The sequence below is a fragment of the Rhyacophila brunnea genome, unplaced genomic scaffold (genome assembly GCF_057557595.1).
Source record: "Rhyacophila brunnea isolate RB1 unplaced genomic scaffold, BYU_Rbru_1.0 scaffold_1, whole genome shotgun sequence".
In the NCBI taxonomy this organism is placed as follows: domain Eukaryota; kingdom Metazoa; phylum Arthropoda; class Insecta; order Trichoptera; family Rhyacophilidae; genus Rhyacophila; species Rhyacophila brunnea.
The window spans coordinates 62000195-62020979 of NW_028232751.1; the positions used below are offsets into that span (position 1 = coordinate 62000195).

Consider the following 20785-nt stretch of genomic DNA (forward strand, 5'->3'; position numbering starts at 1 on the left):
TTTGTATTAACAAATTTCTGTTTTTCCGAGAAATGGATTTTAGCCACTTGCTCAACCTAATAAGTCCATACTCTGACTCATACACAAATTGAAAAACAATATGTGTAAGTATGTATTTATCAGACCCAGGATTCGAACCTGGGGACAACGGCATTATAGGCCGACGTTTAAGCGACGCAGCCATCGTGGGCAATTATAATTTTCAATTTCTAAACGTAAATTATTAAGTATAGTATCAATCATCATATCACATATTACATAAAAAACATATTGTCGAAATGAAATAACGCCGCATGCGACTTTTTTTAGAGCAAATTTTGTATGTGTGTTTATCTCACTTAGCTGGTCGACTCGCCAAGCCGAGTCCCAAGAGGTAGTAGATAATTTCTATAGTTATTACCTACCACTTATTATTTTTATTGCTGGTTTTGTAGTTATGTTTATACAAAATCGTGAACAATAATTTTCTTATTGTGCTATGGTGTGTTTTAAAGCATTGATCAAGGTATATATATAATCATTTTTCAATAAACAGCTTTACAATTTATTGGACATAACATATTCCACTAAACCGTATAGATTGTGATTTACGTCCGAATAAACCAATAAATATTTGAAAGTGTTTCTACTGATGATATTTATAATATCATATTCTTTATGATATAATATACTATGTATATTTTAAACTAAGTATATTATACTATGATATACTAAGCCAGGATTTATAAAGATTCAGATTATTTCGCTTAACCCTAATGGGTAAACCAGGAAAACTCAGAAATAATGGGAACTGAAATATCTAACGGGTATGGAGTAAGAGGCAACCGATTTTGGGTGTGGAAGAATATGGGATAAACTTAAACACGTGTCAAGAATACGCTTGTCCTCCGTTCTGACAACTGCTCTCTGTTTATCCACTGGCGCTCATTCATTATTGGTGTATTTCAAAGTTGCAATACACACTATTGCACGTCTATAATGTGTGGTTCATTATCGTAGGACAGTCACACATTCAAAGCCTTGCGTCAAAATGTAGTGTATTGAGGTAGCCTATCGGAATTATATTTATTAATCTGTTAACTATACTATCACATATAATTTGATAACACCTCACATAATATAATATATGGTATATAGAAAAATATTTTTTGAATAAATACGACTCCCGTCGGGACTTGAACCTGTTACCACTGGATCCGCGTTAATGTGCTTTAAACTACGGCTATCCTATATAATTACGACGAAATTATCTAGTATATTTTACATAAATGCTTATCAAAGTGCGATAATTTTGGCTATCAGTTAAGCACACAATAATTAATTTAAAAATAGAAATAGTTTATGGAACTCTAAGAGAATTAACCGTATATGAGCAAAATCTTATAAATATCTTCAAAGTTTTAGTTAGAACATGTAAATATTCATACCCACGTATTGTACTGATCAATTTTGTGGGTGTATCCCATACTTCAATAGTAATTATTAATTAACGTACCTGACTGCTTATTACTGGCCATTTATATTTTTATTTTGTGGGATTAATTAATTGGAAAATTTATCGCGAATCGGAGAAGAAAAGAAAAAAGCTCCATGGGAGGTCTAAGGTTTGATTTACCTCCCTATCACCCATACATATTTTTAGTTTAATTACATGAAATGGTACTTACATTATAAACTTAGGTATTATTGGTATTTTGTCAACTTAATATGATAAGAGTGCTAATAAGTGTGAAACTATGCGAACTGCAGTGCTACCCCTTTCAGTCTCAAATAGCTTCACCCACCCAAGCTTCTCTCTCAATGTTTATGTAAATTCTATGTGGACCATATACGATCCTAATAAGATAAGGGCCTCCACAGAATGGAGGTTTGTAATAACAGATTTTGTTTTTACGAGAAATGGATGTCAGCCACTTGCTCAACATATTAGGTCCATACTCTGAATAATACACATTGAAGTTAATCCCTCCAAACCGAAAATCGCCATGCACCACACTCGGTCTTAATCGAGCGTATCACGTAGCCCTACATTGGCGATGTGAAGCATCTAGTTCAGTTTTAGGCCGGGAATGCCTTAGGAGAAGATACCCAAGACTAAGGTTGCTACGCTCAAAGTGAGCTCTGACTGAATTGAAAGAAGTTACTTTTTAATGCAAAGTGCCAGGGAGAGAAGAGCACAGGGAAATTATAAAAATAAATATGATTCTAGTGTATATATAACAAGAATAATGCAGCAAATCATACGGATAGCAAAAATATTACACAATATAATACTCAAATTGAAAAACAATATGTGTACTAGCCAGACCCAGAATTCGAACCTGGGACCTGCGACGCTATAGGCCGACGCTTAATCCGCGCGGCCATCGTGGGCAGGAATTCTTTCCCCGCTAATTTGTATTATTTTAATAGATAACTGCAATGAAAATCTAATCCACATATCCACTGAAATTGAAAGCGAGAAGCTGCCAACAGAGCCGCATGCAAAAAAGTATCGTCTTCCCAAAATCTATTCTAAAAACTTAAGCAACGCATGATCTACCTGCCCCTGAGTCACTGACGAACTGATATGTAGTTTGTTTAATCATTAGACATTGCGATCTTGTCAGTTTCACGGTTTTTGTTCAACTTCTCATTCGGTAGGTAGGTACATATTATTTTAACATCCTAATATCTATTTATTAGCTAACGCCATAATTTTACTATAATGGCCGTTACGTTCTTTCAGCTTCAATTAAAAAATACATTTATTCCTGTTGTATTAATAAAATATAAAATTGATAATAAATTTTAGAATACTAAAATCACGTTCATAAATTATCTACTATTTATTTTTTTAAATATTTTATACAGTTTTAAAATTTAGTTAACCACTTGAGATACATTCATATGACAATGTTCAAAATCTGGTTCCTAAATCTACAATTTTAATGACTGTTTTAATCGTCTTGTTTGGATTACCACCTACTACCGAATGGCATTATAAACTAAAATTATCTCTAACAAGATATTATATCATATAAGTTATATCACACAAAAGGGGCAATTAACGTTATTTACATTTATTTTTTTACTTTTACATCATGCGCCATTGAAATAAAAAATGTCATTTGTGTATATTATATTATTTGTCATCGTAGTAGCCGGTAAACGACGCGTGTGTCAATAAATAAAGACGCATCTATAAATTATTAATTTTATACCTAAGCAGCATTTTGTCACGAAGGTGTAATATTTTATATATTTTAATAATAAAAAAACAACAGCAAAATAATAATGCAATATTCGTAGTCAACGCAATGCTGATTGTAAATAACTTGTTTCCACATTATATCAATATATTATTATTAGTCACACGAATTAAATAATAATAGAAAGCGTACTTAATTATTAATAAAAATATACTTTTTTTATAAATAATTTACCGTCAGATTTTTAATATTTTTGTTGTTGGTATAATCGAAAATTAAAATTAGAAACGCGTTATATTTACATCATACTTGTAACAGGTAAATTTTAATATCATTTTTAACGAAAATGTCACCTATCTATTTAATTTAACTAGTTATATTTACCTTAAACGACAATATTATAAAAAATTCTAACACAGATTTTTGGTACACGTTTGATAATAAAATTATTAATTATTACAACCTTTTTCATAGGTCGTATTCTTATTTATCCGGTGGTTGTTAGTCCGGTACAAATCTTGCAATCGATTTTTAACTAATTTCCCGACTAGCTAGCCAATTGAAACTTTTAGAATATATCAGAACACGGTGCCAATGCATTTTTTAAATACTTTTAGCCAGTTTTAAGTAGAATTGAATTAATTTTTAGTTAATGCTGTTTTGTATGAAAAGTTATTTCGATACCAATATTGGTTGCTAGGGGGTCCTAGCAACTAAATTATTAAATAATATATACATGCGTTACTATGGAAATCAATATGAAATGAATATACAGTATTTCTATCAAGTACAAAATTTTTTGATCGTTTAAGCTAGTCAAGTCAAGTTTATATGATTCAACAGAAAATATAAAAACGTTGTATATAAAAAGTTCTTTTTATCTTGTAATTATATATTATTAGAACACTTTTATTAATTGTAGTGAATATATAGTGATGCAATAGATTTTTTAATTATTTTAAAGATGGAAATGAGTTAATCCATATTTTGTTACTGAACTACATTTTTTAATTTTATGATAAGTACCTACCAATGCACAATTAACATATCTAAAAAAACTCAATAAAAATAAAATCATGATCTCAATCTATGTGGGGCATGGAGATACTAGATAGTGATCACTATAGTCTAGATCAGGGATGGTGGACCTTTTTAGTTATAAAAATTCATAATGCATTTTTAAAGTTAGTATCTGCATTTTTTACTTGGACACAAAAATTGAATTAATGTTCATTATTGAATGTAACAAAATTGGAGACCGTATGGCGTAGGTATAGTATACGGTCATCTCTTTCTGATAAGAAAGCTCACATCGAACTGTGCCACGGTGAAATGTTTTGTGTACAATTTACATGTAACCCCTAAAAATTGGACCCACTATAGCTTAAATTTTTAGGGCAGTCATATTAGATAAATCCTAGAAAAATCTGCGAAACGAAACCGAATACGAGTTGAACACGCATAATTTCACTTATTAGGCGAGTTTTCTATCCACTCACTCATTTCTATCAATTATTTCTCTTAATGTGTACAACTTTTGCACTTACTTGATTTTGGTACTTAGGTACATCCAGCAAATAACCTATATTTTTTTGTTAGGTAGTACTGTTATGTGTAGATAATAATTAAATTATACGTACGATATATACGTAGTCTGTCATCGAAATGGCATTGTGGCATTAAAAAAATATTATAATCGTGAAAAAAATCTCCTATTGATGATCGTATCTTAAATAATTAATAGTTGGTAGCTATTTCACGACTTATTCAAATGCATGAGCTGGTTTCGAGGGAACCCGATGTCATGCTACTATTAGTAACAATACTAATAATAAGTTTCGCCGATATTCATCGTGACATAATGTTTACATTCCTTATAAGTCGATAATTTAACCAATATAATCATAGTGTGAAACGTATACGTATCTACTAGGTAATCTAAATAAATTATCTTTTGCTTCCTTTATCGAGTGTAGTCATAATATTGATTACAAATAAAAATAAGATAAATACTAGTTATCTTTTCTATTATCTGACACAATTTGTTTTTATTTATTTTTAGTTAAAAATTAAATAAATTAATAGAACTTTGTATCGGAAATGAAAATTATAAAATATTTATATCCAAACACAAAAATAGTGGTATTGTGACGCAGTGCTAAACTAAGTACGAAAGATACAATTTAATAATTGTATTAAATCAATACATATTTTTTTTTAAATTCTAATATATACTTTGATTACATACTTTGATTGAAATACATTAAAATTGTACGTTCGATTAACATGTTAATCTTTGTTTTTTGTTTATTTATTGAGACTGTTAGTTTCAAAGTAGGTAACCTCCATATTCCACCATTTTGAGATAGTCGCAAAAAAACTGTCAAACACATTTGAAGGGTAAGCCGGGTAAGCGGAAACAAAGATCATTGTCCAGAAAAATCGCAAAATGCGTTAATGATGCCATCTTGTGGAAAGATTTGTAAATTATTAGATTGCATACATACTTAGAAAAAATTATTAAAAATCATTGTCCAAACACTGTTCTTAGAAAGAAAACATTGAAACTCAAAAGAAAAACACACATTTGACAAATAATATTAATATTTATGTATTTTTTTCTTCCCAAAACTATACATTTAACTAGAGCGAATTGTTATTGTAATTAATAATAAATTGACATGTAAAATTTCAGTTTAATAAATAATATCTTAACAAGTTATTCAGTTTTTTCACTTTATCTCAAAACTGAATTTATTTGATAATGATCTTTCTTTATTTATGACTGCAAATCGATTATTTTCTTTTTCTTAACATATCAGTAAATAATTAGAAAAAGTGAATTGCGAAAAAAATGTCCAATATCATTAAAATTGATAAAAATCATGTTTTGAAAGCTAGTCGTAAAATATTAAAAAAAAAATGGCGACTGATGACTTTGCAACAAACATCCGGTTTAATACTATTTAACTCACAAAAAAACCTGGATTTGATATTTTATGAATATAAATATAAACAATCAGAATCAAGAAAAATATCAAATAAGTAAAAACGGAAGTTACCGACTTTGAAACTAGTAGCCTCAATTACATTTAACGTTGATATTTATTTTTAGGTTTTAAGTATCGTCAAAATTCTGACTTGAAAAATATTTTCAAGTTAAATAATATCTTCTGATTTTCTGGAAAAATCGACATCTTTTGGTTAAACAGTTAAACAATTATGAATGTTTCACAAAGCTTATCAAACTAAATGTTAATGATAGAAAAATAAGTGACAATAAGATGAACGTGTCTAACAAACGTAAATTTTTAAAACATTTTTTTGTGTTTATCTAAAAATTTTAAAGTTTTTATGATATTTATGTAGACACGAACGTATATAAATTGTAGTATACGTATTATGTCGCTAGATATCTCTAATTGCACTACACTCCTTCCAAATCGATGACGTAGCACAATGAAGATATTGCAACCTACCATCTTCGAATTATTTCACATTTATTATTTCATTGTTGTTCAAATTAATTACATATTTTTTGCTTCTCATAAGGGGGTCTTATTTTATTTTATTTTTTTGTGTGTGGTCCTGAATCTCCGCCACTGCTCTTGTTTATTACTACTGATAAAGTCTATACCTACCTACAATGGATATGAAAAAAAAATCAAATATTTTATAGAGCCAGACAGTCCTCTGTTATTTCTATTTCTACATATACCTACTTAAAATTATAATATATTGTTTAGAAATACTAGACGGTTGTCTCAACTCTCAATTATAAAATTTAATTTATCTGAGGACATCGAACCTCATGATTTATGGCAAACGCATATTTTAAAAAAAGACACAGGTGTCGATTTTTTTCATACGCGAATAATGAGACATTAACCAAAAATATATTCATGAAATCTTTTAATTCGGGTTGAAGACTTCAACGTTAACTTTATAGTAAGCAATGCATGAATGCATTATAATATATACAAAATACGTAGGAATGTACGTACATTGATTTTATATTATTGTAGAATGTATTTTTGTGGCCTATATGAAAAGCTATTAAGTAACAAAATAAACTTGCATATTTGAATAAATATTATGTTAAATTTAATATTTTTTAGTATCATAAAATCTTATTATTTCATTACTTTCTAATGAAATAATAAATCAATAGGTACTGCAATACTGTTGATAATTGTATTGTAGGTACATACATTTAGTGGTTAATTAGACATCCAGAGATACCTTGCCTAACTGCTTGAATTGCCATAAGCTGGTCGAAAAAAAATCAGGCCGTTTTTATTCAATGCACTGATGCATGACCATAATTTTATTTTATAAACACACAAACATCTCAATTTCGTTAATCGGAATAGGTATATAATATAAAACAATGTATGTCTAAATTAATAAAGAATAAAACTACTTCTGATTCTGATATCAAATCTAATTTTGAACGTTTTTTTTAGTTGACTACTCAAACCTCATGTTTTTAAGGTGTCGTGGAAATATAAAGCTTAAGAACCACTGGTTCAGTGTATAATCTCTAGTACAGATTCACATCAGACCATTTTTATTCAATGCACTGATGCATGATGATAATTTTCTTTTATAAACCCACAAAAATCGCAATTTCGTAAAACGGAATATGCACAAAACAATTTGTGCCTAAATTAAAGCAAAAAAAAAACTTCTTCTGATTCTGATAATTATCGAATCTGATTTTGAACGGATTTTTTTAGTTGACTGCTCGAAACTCACGTTTTTAAGGTGTGAAACTATAAAATTTGTGAAGCACTGGTTTAGTGCATAATCTCTAGTAGGTACCTACAGATTCACATCAGACCATTTTTATTCAATGCACTGATGCATGATCATATTTTTTTTTATAAACTGACATATATCGCAATTTCATAAAACGGAATATATCTACACAAAACAATTTGTGCCTAAATAACACAAAACAAACTACTTCTGATTTTGATATGAACACATCGATTGAGAACTCGGAGAAATTTTAAAAAGTTCTTAAATCTGATTTTGAACGATTTTTTTTAGTTCACTTTCTCAAAACTTACGTTTTTAAGGTGTCTTGAAACTAAACTTTAGTGTATAACCATTTATTTCTAGTACATAATATTCACAGTCGTCTCTTATTAATAACAAAAACAGAATGGGTGCAACCAATGTTCCCTGCAAGGTGTGCGCGTGTGCGCGCGCACACCTACCAAAATGTGTCCGCACACATGTTTTTATCCCCCGCACAGTCGTCACATAAATATATCGTAAAAGAAAGTTTCCTTTGCCAGATTTCAGTTTTGATCGAATGCACGAAACCACCACATGTACAATTCTTCGACTCATTTCTCGAAAGGCGAAGGTCTTTAGTTTTTTCATTTACTTCAAAAATTATCGTTGTTAGTGTTATTATTATATAAAATCACTGAAATTAATAAATACCTTAAAAATATAAGTTTCAGTGAAAATTTTTATGTGTGTGTTGCAAGCCTAGTAACGCCACTTCTCAGATGTGTTGACAATAGAAAAATTAGAGGGAACGTTGGGTGCAACAGATTAATTCGATTAATAATGCATTCGTTGTTCCAATTTTTCAAAGAACTCAGTAATATATTATATTAATAATATGTAATATTTATTTTATTGAGATTAAATCTTACACAGAAAGATATTATTATTCATATCATAGTATTTACGAGTCACTTTACAAAATATATAACTTATACAAAAGAATTTTTCTCGGTAAACGTGCGGCTATCAATCTTGCTGGATCGATTACGATTTCGTCTAAATTTAATATGACAAGCGAAGTGTGCCACGATCAATACAAAGTACTTAGCACATTTCATAAATAATATTATAATATATGATGAATTATAATGAGTTGGTTATCACGATCTTGGCAGTAGTATCACACTATACAATATTATATTCATTTGGCGGGTTTTGGATTTTTACTACATTTATTATCTTTGAAAAATAAAAAAATGCTGAAAATTAACACCCGACATCTTTGCGACACTAGGGTCACTGGCGAAAACGGGATGGGCCTTGTGACTATAATAGTCCATTTCTAAACCCAATAGCAAATAGTCCCAGAATATTTTAATAAATTATGTGTTATCGATCGACTTAATTTCGAAATGAATAAAAAAAAACATAAAAACAAAAAATTCAATTGTTAACTTTTTATTATAATACAGAGAGTATAAAATACAGATGATTACGGCTTTTATTTCTTCTATATTTCGACAGAAACTTTTAATGTTTTTTTTCCGTTTGCTTATAAAAAAATCCTCTGAATATTGAATGCATAAACAAACATTAAAAATACCTGATATTTGCTGGATATACCTATATCATGTAATATAAATTGTTTTGTTATGAAAATAGTGTCTCGAAACCCTTTGATATCATGAGTTTCATACGTGTGTTTTCTTTTATTTTAGACAATTATTATCATTGCCAAATATAATCACTGTCGTTCATGGTGGATATGCATTGTTTTATTAATTTAATTTAATAAAAAACAAATATTTATAATACCTTTTTCACTTTTATTAATTATATCAGTCTCCCAATCTTAATTGATTGAACTGCGCTGCAATATTCGTACAGCCCGTAGAGCTCAGCATAATATCTTCTCCTCCAATTGGTGCCGTCCCTGATCTGTCCATATATACAGCGGAGAATTTTTCTTTCAAAGTTGTTCAAGGCTCGTTCATTTCGCAGAGTTAATGTCCAGGTTTCCGATGCGTAGGTGAGCACTGGCTTTACAAGTGTTTTGTAAAGCGAGATAATATGCGGGACTTAAAATGTCTTAACAAGTCCTGCACAATTAAATTATTATTTACATGTGTATATTTAAATTCTCACGAAGTATTTAATAATAATATAATGACTTAAATAGATATAAATAATAATATTAAATATATATTACAAAATTACATATAATTCACGACTGTCTATTTATTTTCGATTTTATTCGATTGCGGGACGCCCAGTTGTAAGTATTGAAGCCCGCCACTGCAATGCACTGTCAAGAGAAGATTTGAGCTGAAGCCATTAATATGATGACCTGTGACGAGTGGTCGGCCGCACACGTTCCAATTTTGGTCTCATCCTAATGTTATTATTGTCACACGTAATATCGTGTACGAGCAGGACATTATGCGTTTTGATTGCTCTTCAACGAAATGTTGATGGAGACGTGCACAGAATAACGAATATCCCACCTGTGTATTAGACAATTTTTATATATAACTTTTTTGGTTTGTTAAATAATTAGCTTCTTCATGTTCATAACCCTCACTTTTGACGGTTGTAACTCATTTTAAATGTTCTAGATGTATCTTTCCGGGGATCCCTGCATTCTGCCTTGCGCATGGCTGAAAGTATTGAAAGATCCACAGCATCCTTCACTTAGTCGAAACTTCGTGTAGCTTGTAGTCGCTTTATCTTCCGCGCTATTGATCAGCGTTTCCATTTTATTATTCTCTTTACTGAGACTATGTAGTCAAAAAACTGAAAAACTATTTGGATACATATTTTAATCAGTCTTCGGCGTTTATTTATTTCAGAACAGGCAACACCACGCTTAAAAGACATTAATATTCTTTACTTCTTGTACGATTCAAGTCTTCACAATGCCTTCCTTTCCTCGAGTCAAGCCTATCAGGCACCATTAGCGAGGGGCAAGACTAATAAATGCACTCCCTAAAGACATAGACATTTTCAATGATGTATCTACTTTGCATTTTGTTTATGAAATTTTAATTTATTCTATAAAATTGTTTATGTTCTTTTTATTATTATAATTATTTTCTTCTTCTCTCTTGTGAGAGTAATATTTGTTATAATGTAAATGCCATGTTGTGAACGTCCTGAATTTTGATACTTTGCTACTTTTTTTTAAAATTTTATGTAAAGGTACTTATCTATTATTTACTCATTTGATATAATATAGGAATCAAGATTAGTATACCACGTATATTGTTAATACCTTGGATCAAAATTTCAAAGGTGGTTACCAATATAAACGGAATATGAAATTAATTCATATTTTTAGGAAGTTTCGTCGTGATTAGCGAGTGCATCGGTAGTTTAAACGGTAAAGTACATCACCCGCAATGTGATGCCTGTGGGTTCAAGTCCCACTCGTTGCAAATATTTTACTAAAGCAGCAGTAGCCTGCGTCGTGAAAGTGGGCGTATTTAGTCATATTATAATACCTCTTTACGCGCTTTGTTGATAACTCTGTACTCTGTTGGTAACTAGTAGGTATGTAACCTCATATGGGACCGGCTTAAAAAAATATATAACTACGTCAAAATAATGTAATAATATTATATAGGTATCTAACTATATGTTTGTTGTGTTATAAAAAACTATTCACGTACACCAGGGAACATAAATAAGGTGAATGGGTTATCTTCTGAGTATGGCTGTAAGAAGATACGATTCTCAAGTGTGGAAAACGTCTGTATCATAATATGAATTTAAATTAATGTAATGTAAACGAGATGCGTATTAAATTGTGTGTAATACTTGAGGACATTCCAGAGGTTTAGTATTTCTTCCATGTTATGGTCTGCGAGTCATTAAGTCATAAACCAAAACTGCATTCAAAAATCTATTACGACTGGTTTTCGCATTTCTATATTATTGATACGTTATGTTATATACACAATATCAACTGCCGTTAAGTGGAAACTGTCGGCGAAACACTCTCAGATGTGTGGCAACTTGTAAGAATTTGAATTCGATTATCGCAGAGCAACGCAAGAGGAGATCATGACGTGAGCGTCGGCCCTCGGGCAAGCTTAATTTCACGGCTGTAATGACTGTAATTATTTATCGATCCTCTCCCCGCGCCACGCCGCCTGCCACTTCGGGCACTGATAAATTGTATTTAAAAATATGTGGCCGAGGCACATCATCGCCGATTATCGATGACTGATCGATGATATTGATCTATCGCCCATCGACAAAAAACCGGAACGTTTCGCAGCGCTCAGGAAGGCAATTTTCGATTACTAATAAATTCGAATTATCTCATAATGTGACAACTTACTTACCTACGCGAGCGTTTGAATTAGGGTTTCCTAACCTTTTTTTAACCGCGACCTAGAATAGGATAATAGTTTTGACTTAGCGACAAACAATATTAATAGGCAGGTACATTGTTTCTTTTTTTTACCATGGCCGATCCTAATGCTTATCAATTTAATAAATTGTACGTAAAACATTTCACCGTAGCACAGTTCGCCGTGAGCTTTCTATCGGAAAGAGATGACCCGATAGGTATTATACGGTCTCCAATTTTATTAGATTCATTATGAACATTAATTCAATTTTCATATCTGATTTTGACAAAATTCATGAATTATTTATGAATGAAAACCTAACCTAACAATTAATCCAGTATATCGGCTATTTTCAAAATTTGTTTACTGCTGGCTTCCTGTAAAGTGTAAACCGACAAGAACTGTGTTTTATTTAGCCATGAATAAACGACCCAAAGAGGTTTGACGATCCTTAATATACGGCCATATTATATTCCCCATACAACATTTCACGGTGATGTGTGATACTGCTAACTGCATACGTACAAGTTTCCGGACACGTCCACATAGTGAAGGTTTGTATAAAAAGATTTTTGTTTTTACGAAAAATGGGTATCAGCCAATTGCTTAACCTATTGGGTATATTCATTGGTAGGTACTTTACAAATGTCACAATTGTTACGGTTGCAATTTTAGACTGTACTTATATGAACGTTACTGCATCGTTTTCTCTCGCTTGATGCCCCTTCGATTATGTCTAGTTTTCTGTTAAAACTGTTCATCTCCACGCTATTGTTGTATGTTTATATTATATTTGTATAGGTTTGAAACCTCATCAAAATAATCTTGCTATTATTATAGTTAGATAGTCTGCTCCGCTATTTTTTTGCTATAGTTAGGGTTACAATTTAGGGTTGACACCAGGTACGCATACAGAAAAATGGTATAAAGAGGTGGTCCATTTCGAAAAAAATATAAGTATATATTAAATCATTTTGCTATATTCCACATGCGTGAGTGTGAGTTTATGTGCCCGTTGTTTTTTTTAATAGGTTTAACTTAGCTCACTCGGTGTACTTTTTTACTCTTCGTATTACGCTATTTCTTGTTTAAATGTTAATAACACTTATTTTCTTTGTCTTTTATGTCATTTTGTGAACGTCTTAAATTTGTAATTTGTACTACTTTTAAGTACAATATCTCTATATATATAAAAATCTCGTGTCACGATGTTTGTGGTCGCACTCCTCCGAAATGGCTCGACCGATTTTTATGATTTTTTTTTATGTATATTTGTTAGGTATGAGAATAGGTCAACAAGTATATTTCATACCGCTAGGTGATTAGGGTATCTCTATCCAGAAAAAAAAATCTTTTATTTTTTTGACAACTTTTTTTTGTATTTTTTTAATTATTTGGCATCAAAAAATACCTATAACCCCAAATTTTTACCCTCCTACCTCCACCCTCCCATTTTTTAATCGTGATTTATTATTTTTGTATGAACAAATTTAACCGTCGTTCGTATTTCAAACAGAACGAAATTATTTATGTTGTTGAATGACAGATGGCGCTACGTCCGAGAAGAATTCAAGAGAATCGTCGCGTCATTTTGACATTTCATTCGGCATATCACAACGCAGTGCGTGCAAAATTTTGTACGATTTATTTCAATTTATCTATTTTTGTGTGCGTGTATTACAGTGCACAATGCCAGCAAGACGCAAGGGGGCCATTTGGGCCGTCGAACGAATAAGGCAACAAACATGCAAAATAGTAGAGCAGAAAGAACAGACGAACAAATCCAACAAGATAACAAAAATGTGCTTGTGAGCATGTCGCAATTGCGTGCATCTCAATCACAAGAGGCACGAGCTGAACGAAATCAACAACGACAATTGGAACGGAGCCAAGCGCGCCGGTTCGTAGTTAACACACACAGAGAAAATGACCGACAACGCCAACAAGTACATCGAGCATTTACATTCGCTTCGTTCCTTCGTCCCGCATTCGAGTACGAGCCAGATATTGAATATTCCGCTCATCCGAAAGTGCTGATTGGTGCTATGGACAAAGAATGTCCCCATTGTCATGCGCTCAAATTCAAACATGAGTCAGTCGGGATGTGTTGCGCATCAGGAAAAGTGCAACTACCAGAAATTGAGATACCACCAGAACCATTGAACGGTTTGCTCATCGGCGCGGTTCCAGATTCGAACCTGTTCCTGAAGTCCATTCGCACATTCAATTCATGCTTCGTTCGGAGCAACAGAAATAGTTCACAATAATGCGGCAAATGGTCAACAATTCTATTCTACGTTCAAAATCAAAGGCCAAGTATACCACAAAGTAGGCTCATTGCTGCCAATGCCAAACGAACCATATAAATTTTTACAAATCTACTTCATGGGCGGTGAGGACATTAATCGTGTGGATGCACGTTGCGGCTACAATAATCTCAATTCGCCTAATGCCAGGCGCATCATCGGCGAACTGGACGCCCTATTGAATGAGCACAATGAATTATTGAAATTCTTCAAAGCACACATGCACAAATTGCATAGTGACAATCACGTTATTGTCATCAATCTTGATAAAACATCAGCTGGAGAGCACGTGCGTCGATTCAATGCGCCTGTTGTTGACGACATTGCTGGAATCATGGTTGGCGACCGCAAATCGACGCGAGAAACCGTGGTTCGAAGAAGAAACAATAATCTAGAGTTCATCGCTGACACACACCGTTCATATGACGCTCTCCAATATCCACTAATTTTCTGGAAGGGACAACACGGATATTGCATAAACATTAAACAACGAGATCCTGTCACAGGTAATTCATTCATTATGAACATCATTACTCATTTTGAATTGAGAAAATGAATGGTTGGTGTTTTTTTTGTTTTTATCGGCGGTCATCGTCTATAGCGCTCCATTCCTCTTTCTGTCATAGATCCCATCGCCACACACTTACGATACATACGTTATTTTTTATTTAACAACCAAAATATTCACTAGAAATAATTATTTATATGGCAGAACAACGTTTGCTGGGTCAGCTAGTATTATATAAAATAAATATACAAATCCGCCATGGATGTGCAACATGTGCGAATTCACTGTTAAGAGTGACAACAAGCAAGTGTGGACATGTTGAAAAAATGTTACCGGCTCTTCACCGAAAATACTTGACGCGCTTGGTCTCGTGGTCTGTCGTTTTAACTAAGACTACCACTATCTAAGGCGATGTAGGCTGCAAATACTACGCCTAATTTGATAACTAGTAATTTTACCAGTTATGGATATCCGTTGAGTTTCAAACATTTTTTGGTACTGTTCGGTTATACGGAATACAGCGGAAAACGCATTTTTAAAATAGCCGTTAAACTGGATTATTTGTTAGGTTAACCTAACCAAACCTAACCTAACCCAACCTAACTTAACCTAAACTAACCCAAACTGACAAATAATCCAGTTTATCGGCTATTTTCAAAATGCGTTTTCCGCTGTATTCCGTATAACCGAACAGTACCGTGAAATTATATTGCAACCAACAAAGTTTCCATGTATATGTAAATTATAATATAGTTAAGCCTAACAAGAACAAAAAGTGAGAAAGTAAGAAGAACATAAATATAACGAAATTACATATGAAAAATGAGGAATAATTATAGACAAAAAATGTTATATTATATAATATATACATACATACATTTTAAATTTGGTTAATATCCATTATAAAATGTGCGTTTAAACGAAACAGATGTAGGTATTACTGAAAGGATCAACGGTGGAGAAAGACATATTATTGTAATTTAAAGAAGAGCGCCGAATAAAGGAGTTTTGTGCATAATTTGAATCACTGCGACTAACATGGTAGAGTATCCTCCACGTAACCATGCCATTGTACGTAACAAGGATTTGTGTGTATGCGCAGCCGTATAATTGTATTAGTAAAAGCCAGGCACTTGATTGGTTTACTCACGTACGCCGTATAATTGTATTAGGAAATTCCAAGCACTTGATTGGTTTACTCACGTTCTAATTCAAAAAATCTATTCCAAATGGCAAGGTTAAGCGGAGGATACTCTACAAAGCTTGGTTTTGCGTAAATCTTGATGGACAGTGGAAACGATGGGGTAAAAGTTTATATACATTTGTATAATTTGTTTGCGCACAGATGGATGTAAGTGTGTAATGGGCTTTAGTTTTATAAACGATTGTCGATGACACAACGTAAGAGGCGAGCAGCGTGATGGAACGCGAATTGATTTGCACACATTACGAATCGGCACTTACAATAACGTCTGCAGGTACTCCCACACCTTTGCGAGTAATATTATTAAAAAGAAGCTTATGTAGTTGTTACGCATTAAATAATAATTAAATTTGAATTTATTCATTATCGTATACCGTAACACAAATAGAGAAAGTCCTATAATATTATTTAGTTCCACATAATATTATCGCGATTGATGTACATACCTACATAAACATATTATTATATAATATTATCGTGTGTAGGTACCTATATTGTTTTCTCTCTATTCTCGGATACATAGACTATAAATACCAGCGATAGTAAATTACATTTAGGTATCATTTACCATTATGGTACCATATAGTAAATTATGATTACCTGGACACACCAAAACTCATGGGATTCGTTTACAAGAGTCTCTGTGTCCTGGTTCTGCATTAGATTCATCTAAAAACAAATTCGAGAATGGGTCCGTTTACGTATATTATCGATTAATGGGTTTACTTAACAGTAAATAAAAAATAATGTGTATCTCACAGAGAAATATAACTTGTGTTTCAGTGTTGCCAAAAAAGAGACACAGTACAATTTTACAACTACTTTTTATTAGAAATGCCATTTGAAATGGCGTAGGTATTTCAAAAAAATACTACATTATTCTTAGGTCAATAATTATTATAAAACAATCATTATTCGTAGGACGTTTTATCACATTTGAATGGTCAAAGACATGGCTTATAATCAGTATCTTTAGAATTATCTTCAAATGTTGTAATCGTGTCCATTTTTTGAATAATAAAATGCCTAATTCTTGTCAAATTTGGGCTCACAGAGATTATAAATATTATAATTTTTTATCGTAAATATTTCACTATAATAACGTCAACATAAATTTTACTTATGGTTTTATAAATGCGTTTAAAAATTGATAAATCTAAAAATTTTAACACCACTACACATGGATGTACTGAAATATTACTATATTCTAAAACATTAGATCTAGAGGTTTAAAAGAATACTATTTTATGTAATAAAAATACTTTATGCAGTCATCAAATGTTTAAAATAAATATAGAGGATAATAAGGCTTCAAAATTATATAAATTGACTATCTACAAAGTTTAAGGAACGTCCAAGATCATGCTCTGAAAATACCATAAAACCTCCATTTTTTACCTACGTGGCGCACGTGGGCCCTTAACAAGTTCGTCTATCCAGTGGATTTTAGGGCGTCCTTGTGGTCGTTTAGTGCACCTTGGATACCATTGTATGATGGCACATGTCCAGCAGATTGCCATTTCATCTGCTTTTCAACCTCTATCAGTCTATATCAGAATATATTATTATTATACATTAGAAGAGGTAGATATATGAATGGTATTGTAAAATAAATCAGATTGTTTTCAAATTGAAATCGTTTTTTGTTAACTTATTTTTTTTTTTTAAATATTGTTGGAGGTAGAGTAGGGAGGCTTTTTGGATTTTGTACAGGAGCGGCCAAATTCCTAGGAACGAACCTGATTGGACAACTGTTTAACAATTTGGAAGGACTTTATGGTTTACCTAGGTACTTAAAGGTCAAAATGATAATCTACTTTGGTAGTGCTTATATTCGAACAGCCAGTTAATAAACTGTCATAATATGTTTTGTGAACCAATTGAATGTCACCAGTCACCACTAGACGTATAATATATTATGTAGTTAGTTACGTTCAATAAGTAATAGACATGACTGATCTATGTGTTTTAATAATGTTCAGCGCGATATGATTTAAGTGATGGTGGATATTTTTCCAACGAAGGAAGGCGACAATGTAGTTAATGCAGCAAACGCATTATGGAAAATTGAATTGCGATGGTGGATTACGTCAACATAATAAGTATGTACCTGATTGCACTTAGAGATGATTACATTATATAGATTCAAAATTCAACTCTTCATAATTCAATATATAGGTTCACTAGTAATTTGTGAAATAGAATTATTGTGAATCTTTTAAGTTAGTAAATTACGGTTCATACAATATATTCACATTTACAGATTAATCTTTTAATTTGGAAATACGTAATAGTTATTTAAAACACAAGTGGAAATAAAATGTTTTTACTTTATTACATTTTAATATTTAATAATGGATATCAAAAAATTAAGCATTGTTCGTGGAGCATTGCAGGCAGTAGGTAACGTTCCAATTTTTTTTAGATTTGATAAGAACATTAATTTGACATTAATAGGATTAATAATAATGACAACGATATTACCAGACATTTGATAGGTTGAAATTTATAGCTACGATTACCTAATTGCTAACCAAATTTTGAATCATTCAGAATTTTATACCTATAAAATACGTATCTGTAGTTATAGTAGCGATAAAATATATATTGTTTAATGTATCAAATTATTCTGCAATAATATATTCCCAGCGAATCAATTTCCAGTAAACAAATCTTAGCTAGATCAGCAAGTTGATTGGCGATATTAGATACGGTATATTATTACATCATATCACAGCACATTATATCATTACGGTGTATTAGCCGAATAATCATTTTTCATGGTATCATATTTTCTTACGACGGTAATAATAAATAATATTTCACAAGCTACTCGATTTAAGACGCTGACTCTATAATTAGTCCAATATGATTATGTACCAGAATTTAATGTTAACGTATTACTTTTTATTGTATAAATAACGAAGAATAATTTATCTAAATGTCACTCGAATCCAAGTACCTAGCTCGTAACTATCTCAGTAGATTATATGTACTATCATTGTATAATATACTATTGTACCGATACGCTGCTAATAAATCTCACCCTGCTACATCGTAGACTTCATTATCATCACCTCAACCCACACATCGAACACCACAGTAGTGACCCAATATTATATTTCTAATTTATTACTTTCCCTTGAAGTCTAACGGTTTTTATCACGTTTTATTTTAGAAATAAAGTTGATCTCAATTTGGCCATCTATTTTAAATACGACAGATGCAGTGACGTTCTTAGACAAAATGCCGCCCTAAGCAGCGCCAATATGCCGCCCCATTTTTTATACAGTATTTTTTATCATCCTTTCATGACTCCAATATCTAAGAAATGTGTTGTATGGATACATTACGCGAGCCTAATACTACAAAGTTCTAAGTGTTCGTCCTTGAAAAAACAAACCCAACAATGAAGTAGTATTCTAAGCTGCGCCATTGTTACTTTTGTTTCTCCAAGGACAAACACCTAGAACCTTGTAGTTCTCCACTCGCGATTAGTAACAAAATATATACCGTGAAATTTAATTTAAATACCATCTCAGTGTACTTTAGTAGATAATATTGCGGGTCCACGGTTTCAGATACATTTAAAAATACATCTGACAACTTTCAAAACTCGCGAGTGACTGGCAAAAATATTTGGATAAATTTATTAGGTTAGTATGTACCGTGTACCAATAATTAAAATATAATTCGCAAATCTGCACATGCCATTGCTGGTCATCAAGGACGTGACGTCCAAGAGCAACGAAAGTAAACTAGACATCGCGAACTCGACATAAAAATGACATTCCTGTTAAACCTTTCATGTTAATTAATACATTTTGTTTCCAACCAGTGAGCTCAATTTTAATGAAAAGATATTCCCGTTATTACTAATTTTAGGTACCTATTTCTATCTATACCTAATGATTCTCCTCGATTTGCCGCCCTTCGAGCAACTGCCGCCCCCAAGCGACGCTCAATTTACCTACCCCCATGAGACGTCACTGGACAGATCACAGCGCAATTGTGTATGTGAAACATAGCCTGCAAATATAACGTTAGGTAATTACTAATCACAAGAAAATGGAGGATCATCCAATATTGAATATACGCTCGTTCAACAATAATTATAACAAGCCGTAAACAACGGCGTGTTCACGTGTAGTTTTCACCCAAAGTGATAATATTTTAAAAGTTTATTTTTGAGTTATCCCACCAACTAACATTGATAGTTGACATTGACTGAATCAAGTACACAACGAACCAAAAATAGTGTCATCAGATTCGTAAATTTCACTTCTAAATGCGTGTTCCATACACACACACACACAACTTTTTTCATTTGACTGTCTAAGAGCGCGATGCAGAATCTTACTTAGGCGTATAAGTCCCTAAGATACACACCTAACTTTAAGGGGATGATTTCGTCGACCTAAGTTCAGTGAGAAAGACATAATATATAATTCTTATTTAGAACGCATAAGTGGAAT

The 20785-nt window shown here is 32.0% G+C and overlaps 1 pseudogene; it reads left to right on the forward strand.

The window, feature by feature from the left end:
* The window catches only part of LOC147080036 (uncharacterized), a 64496-nt pseudogene extending 49342 nt beyond the window's left edge, over positions 1–15154 (forward strand).
* Positions 15155–20785: the final 5631 nt, after the last annotated feature.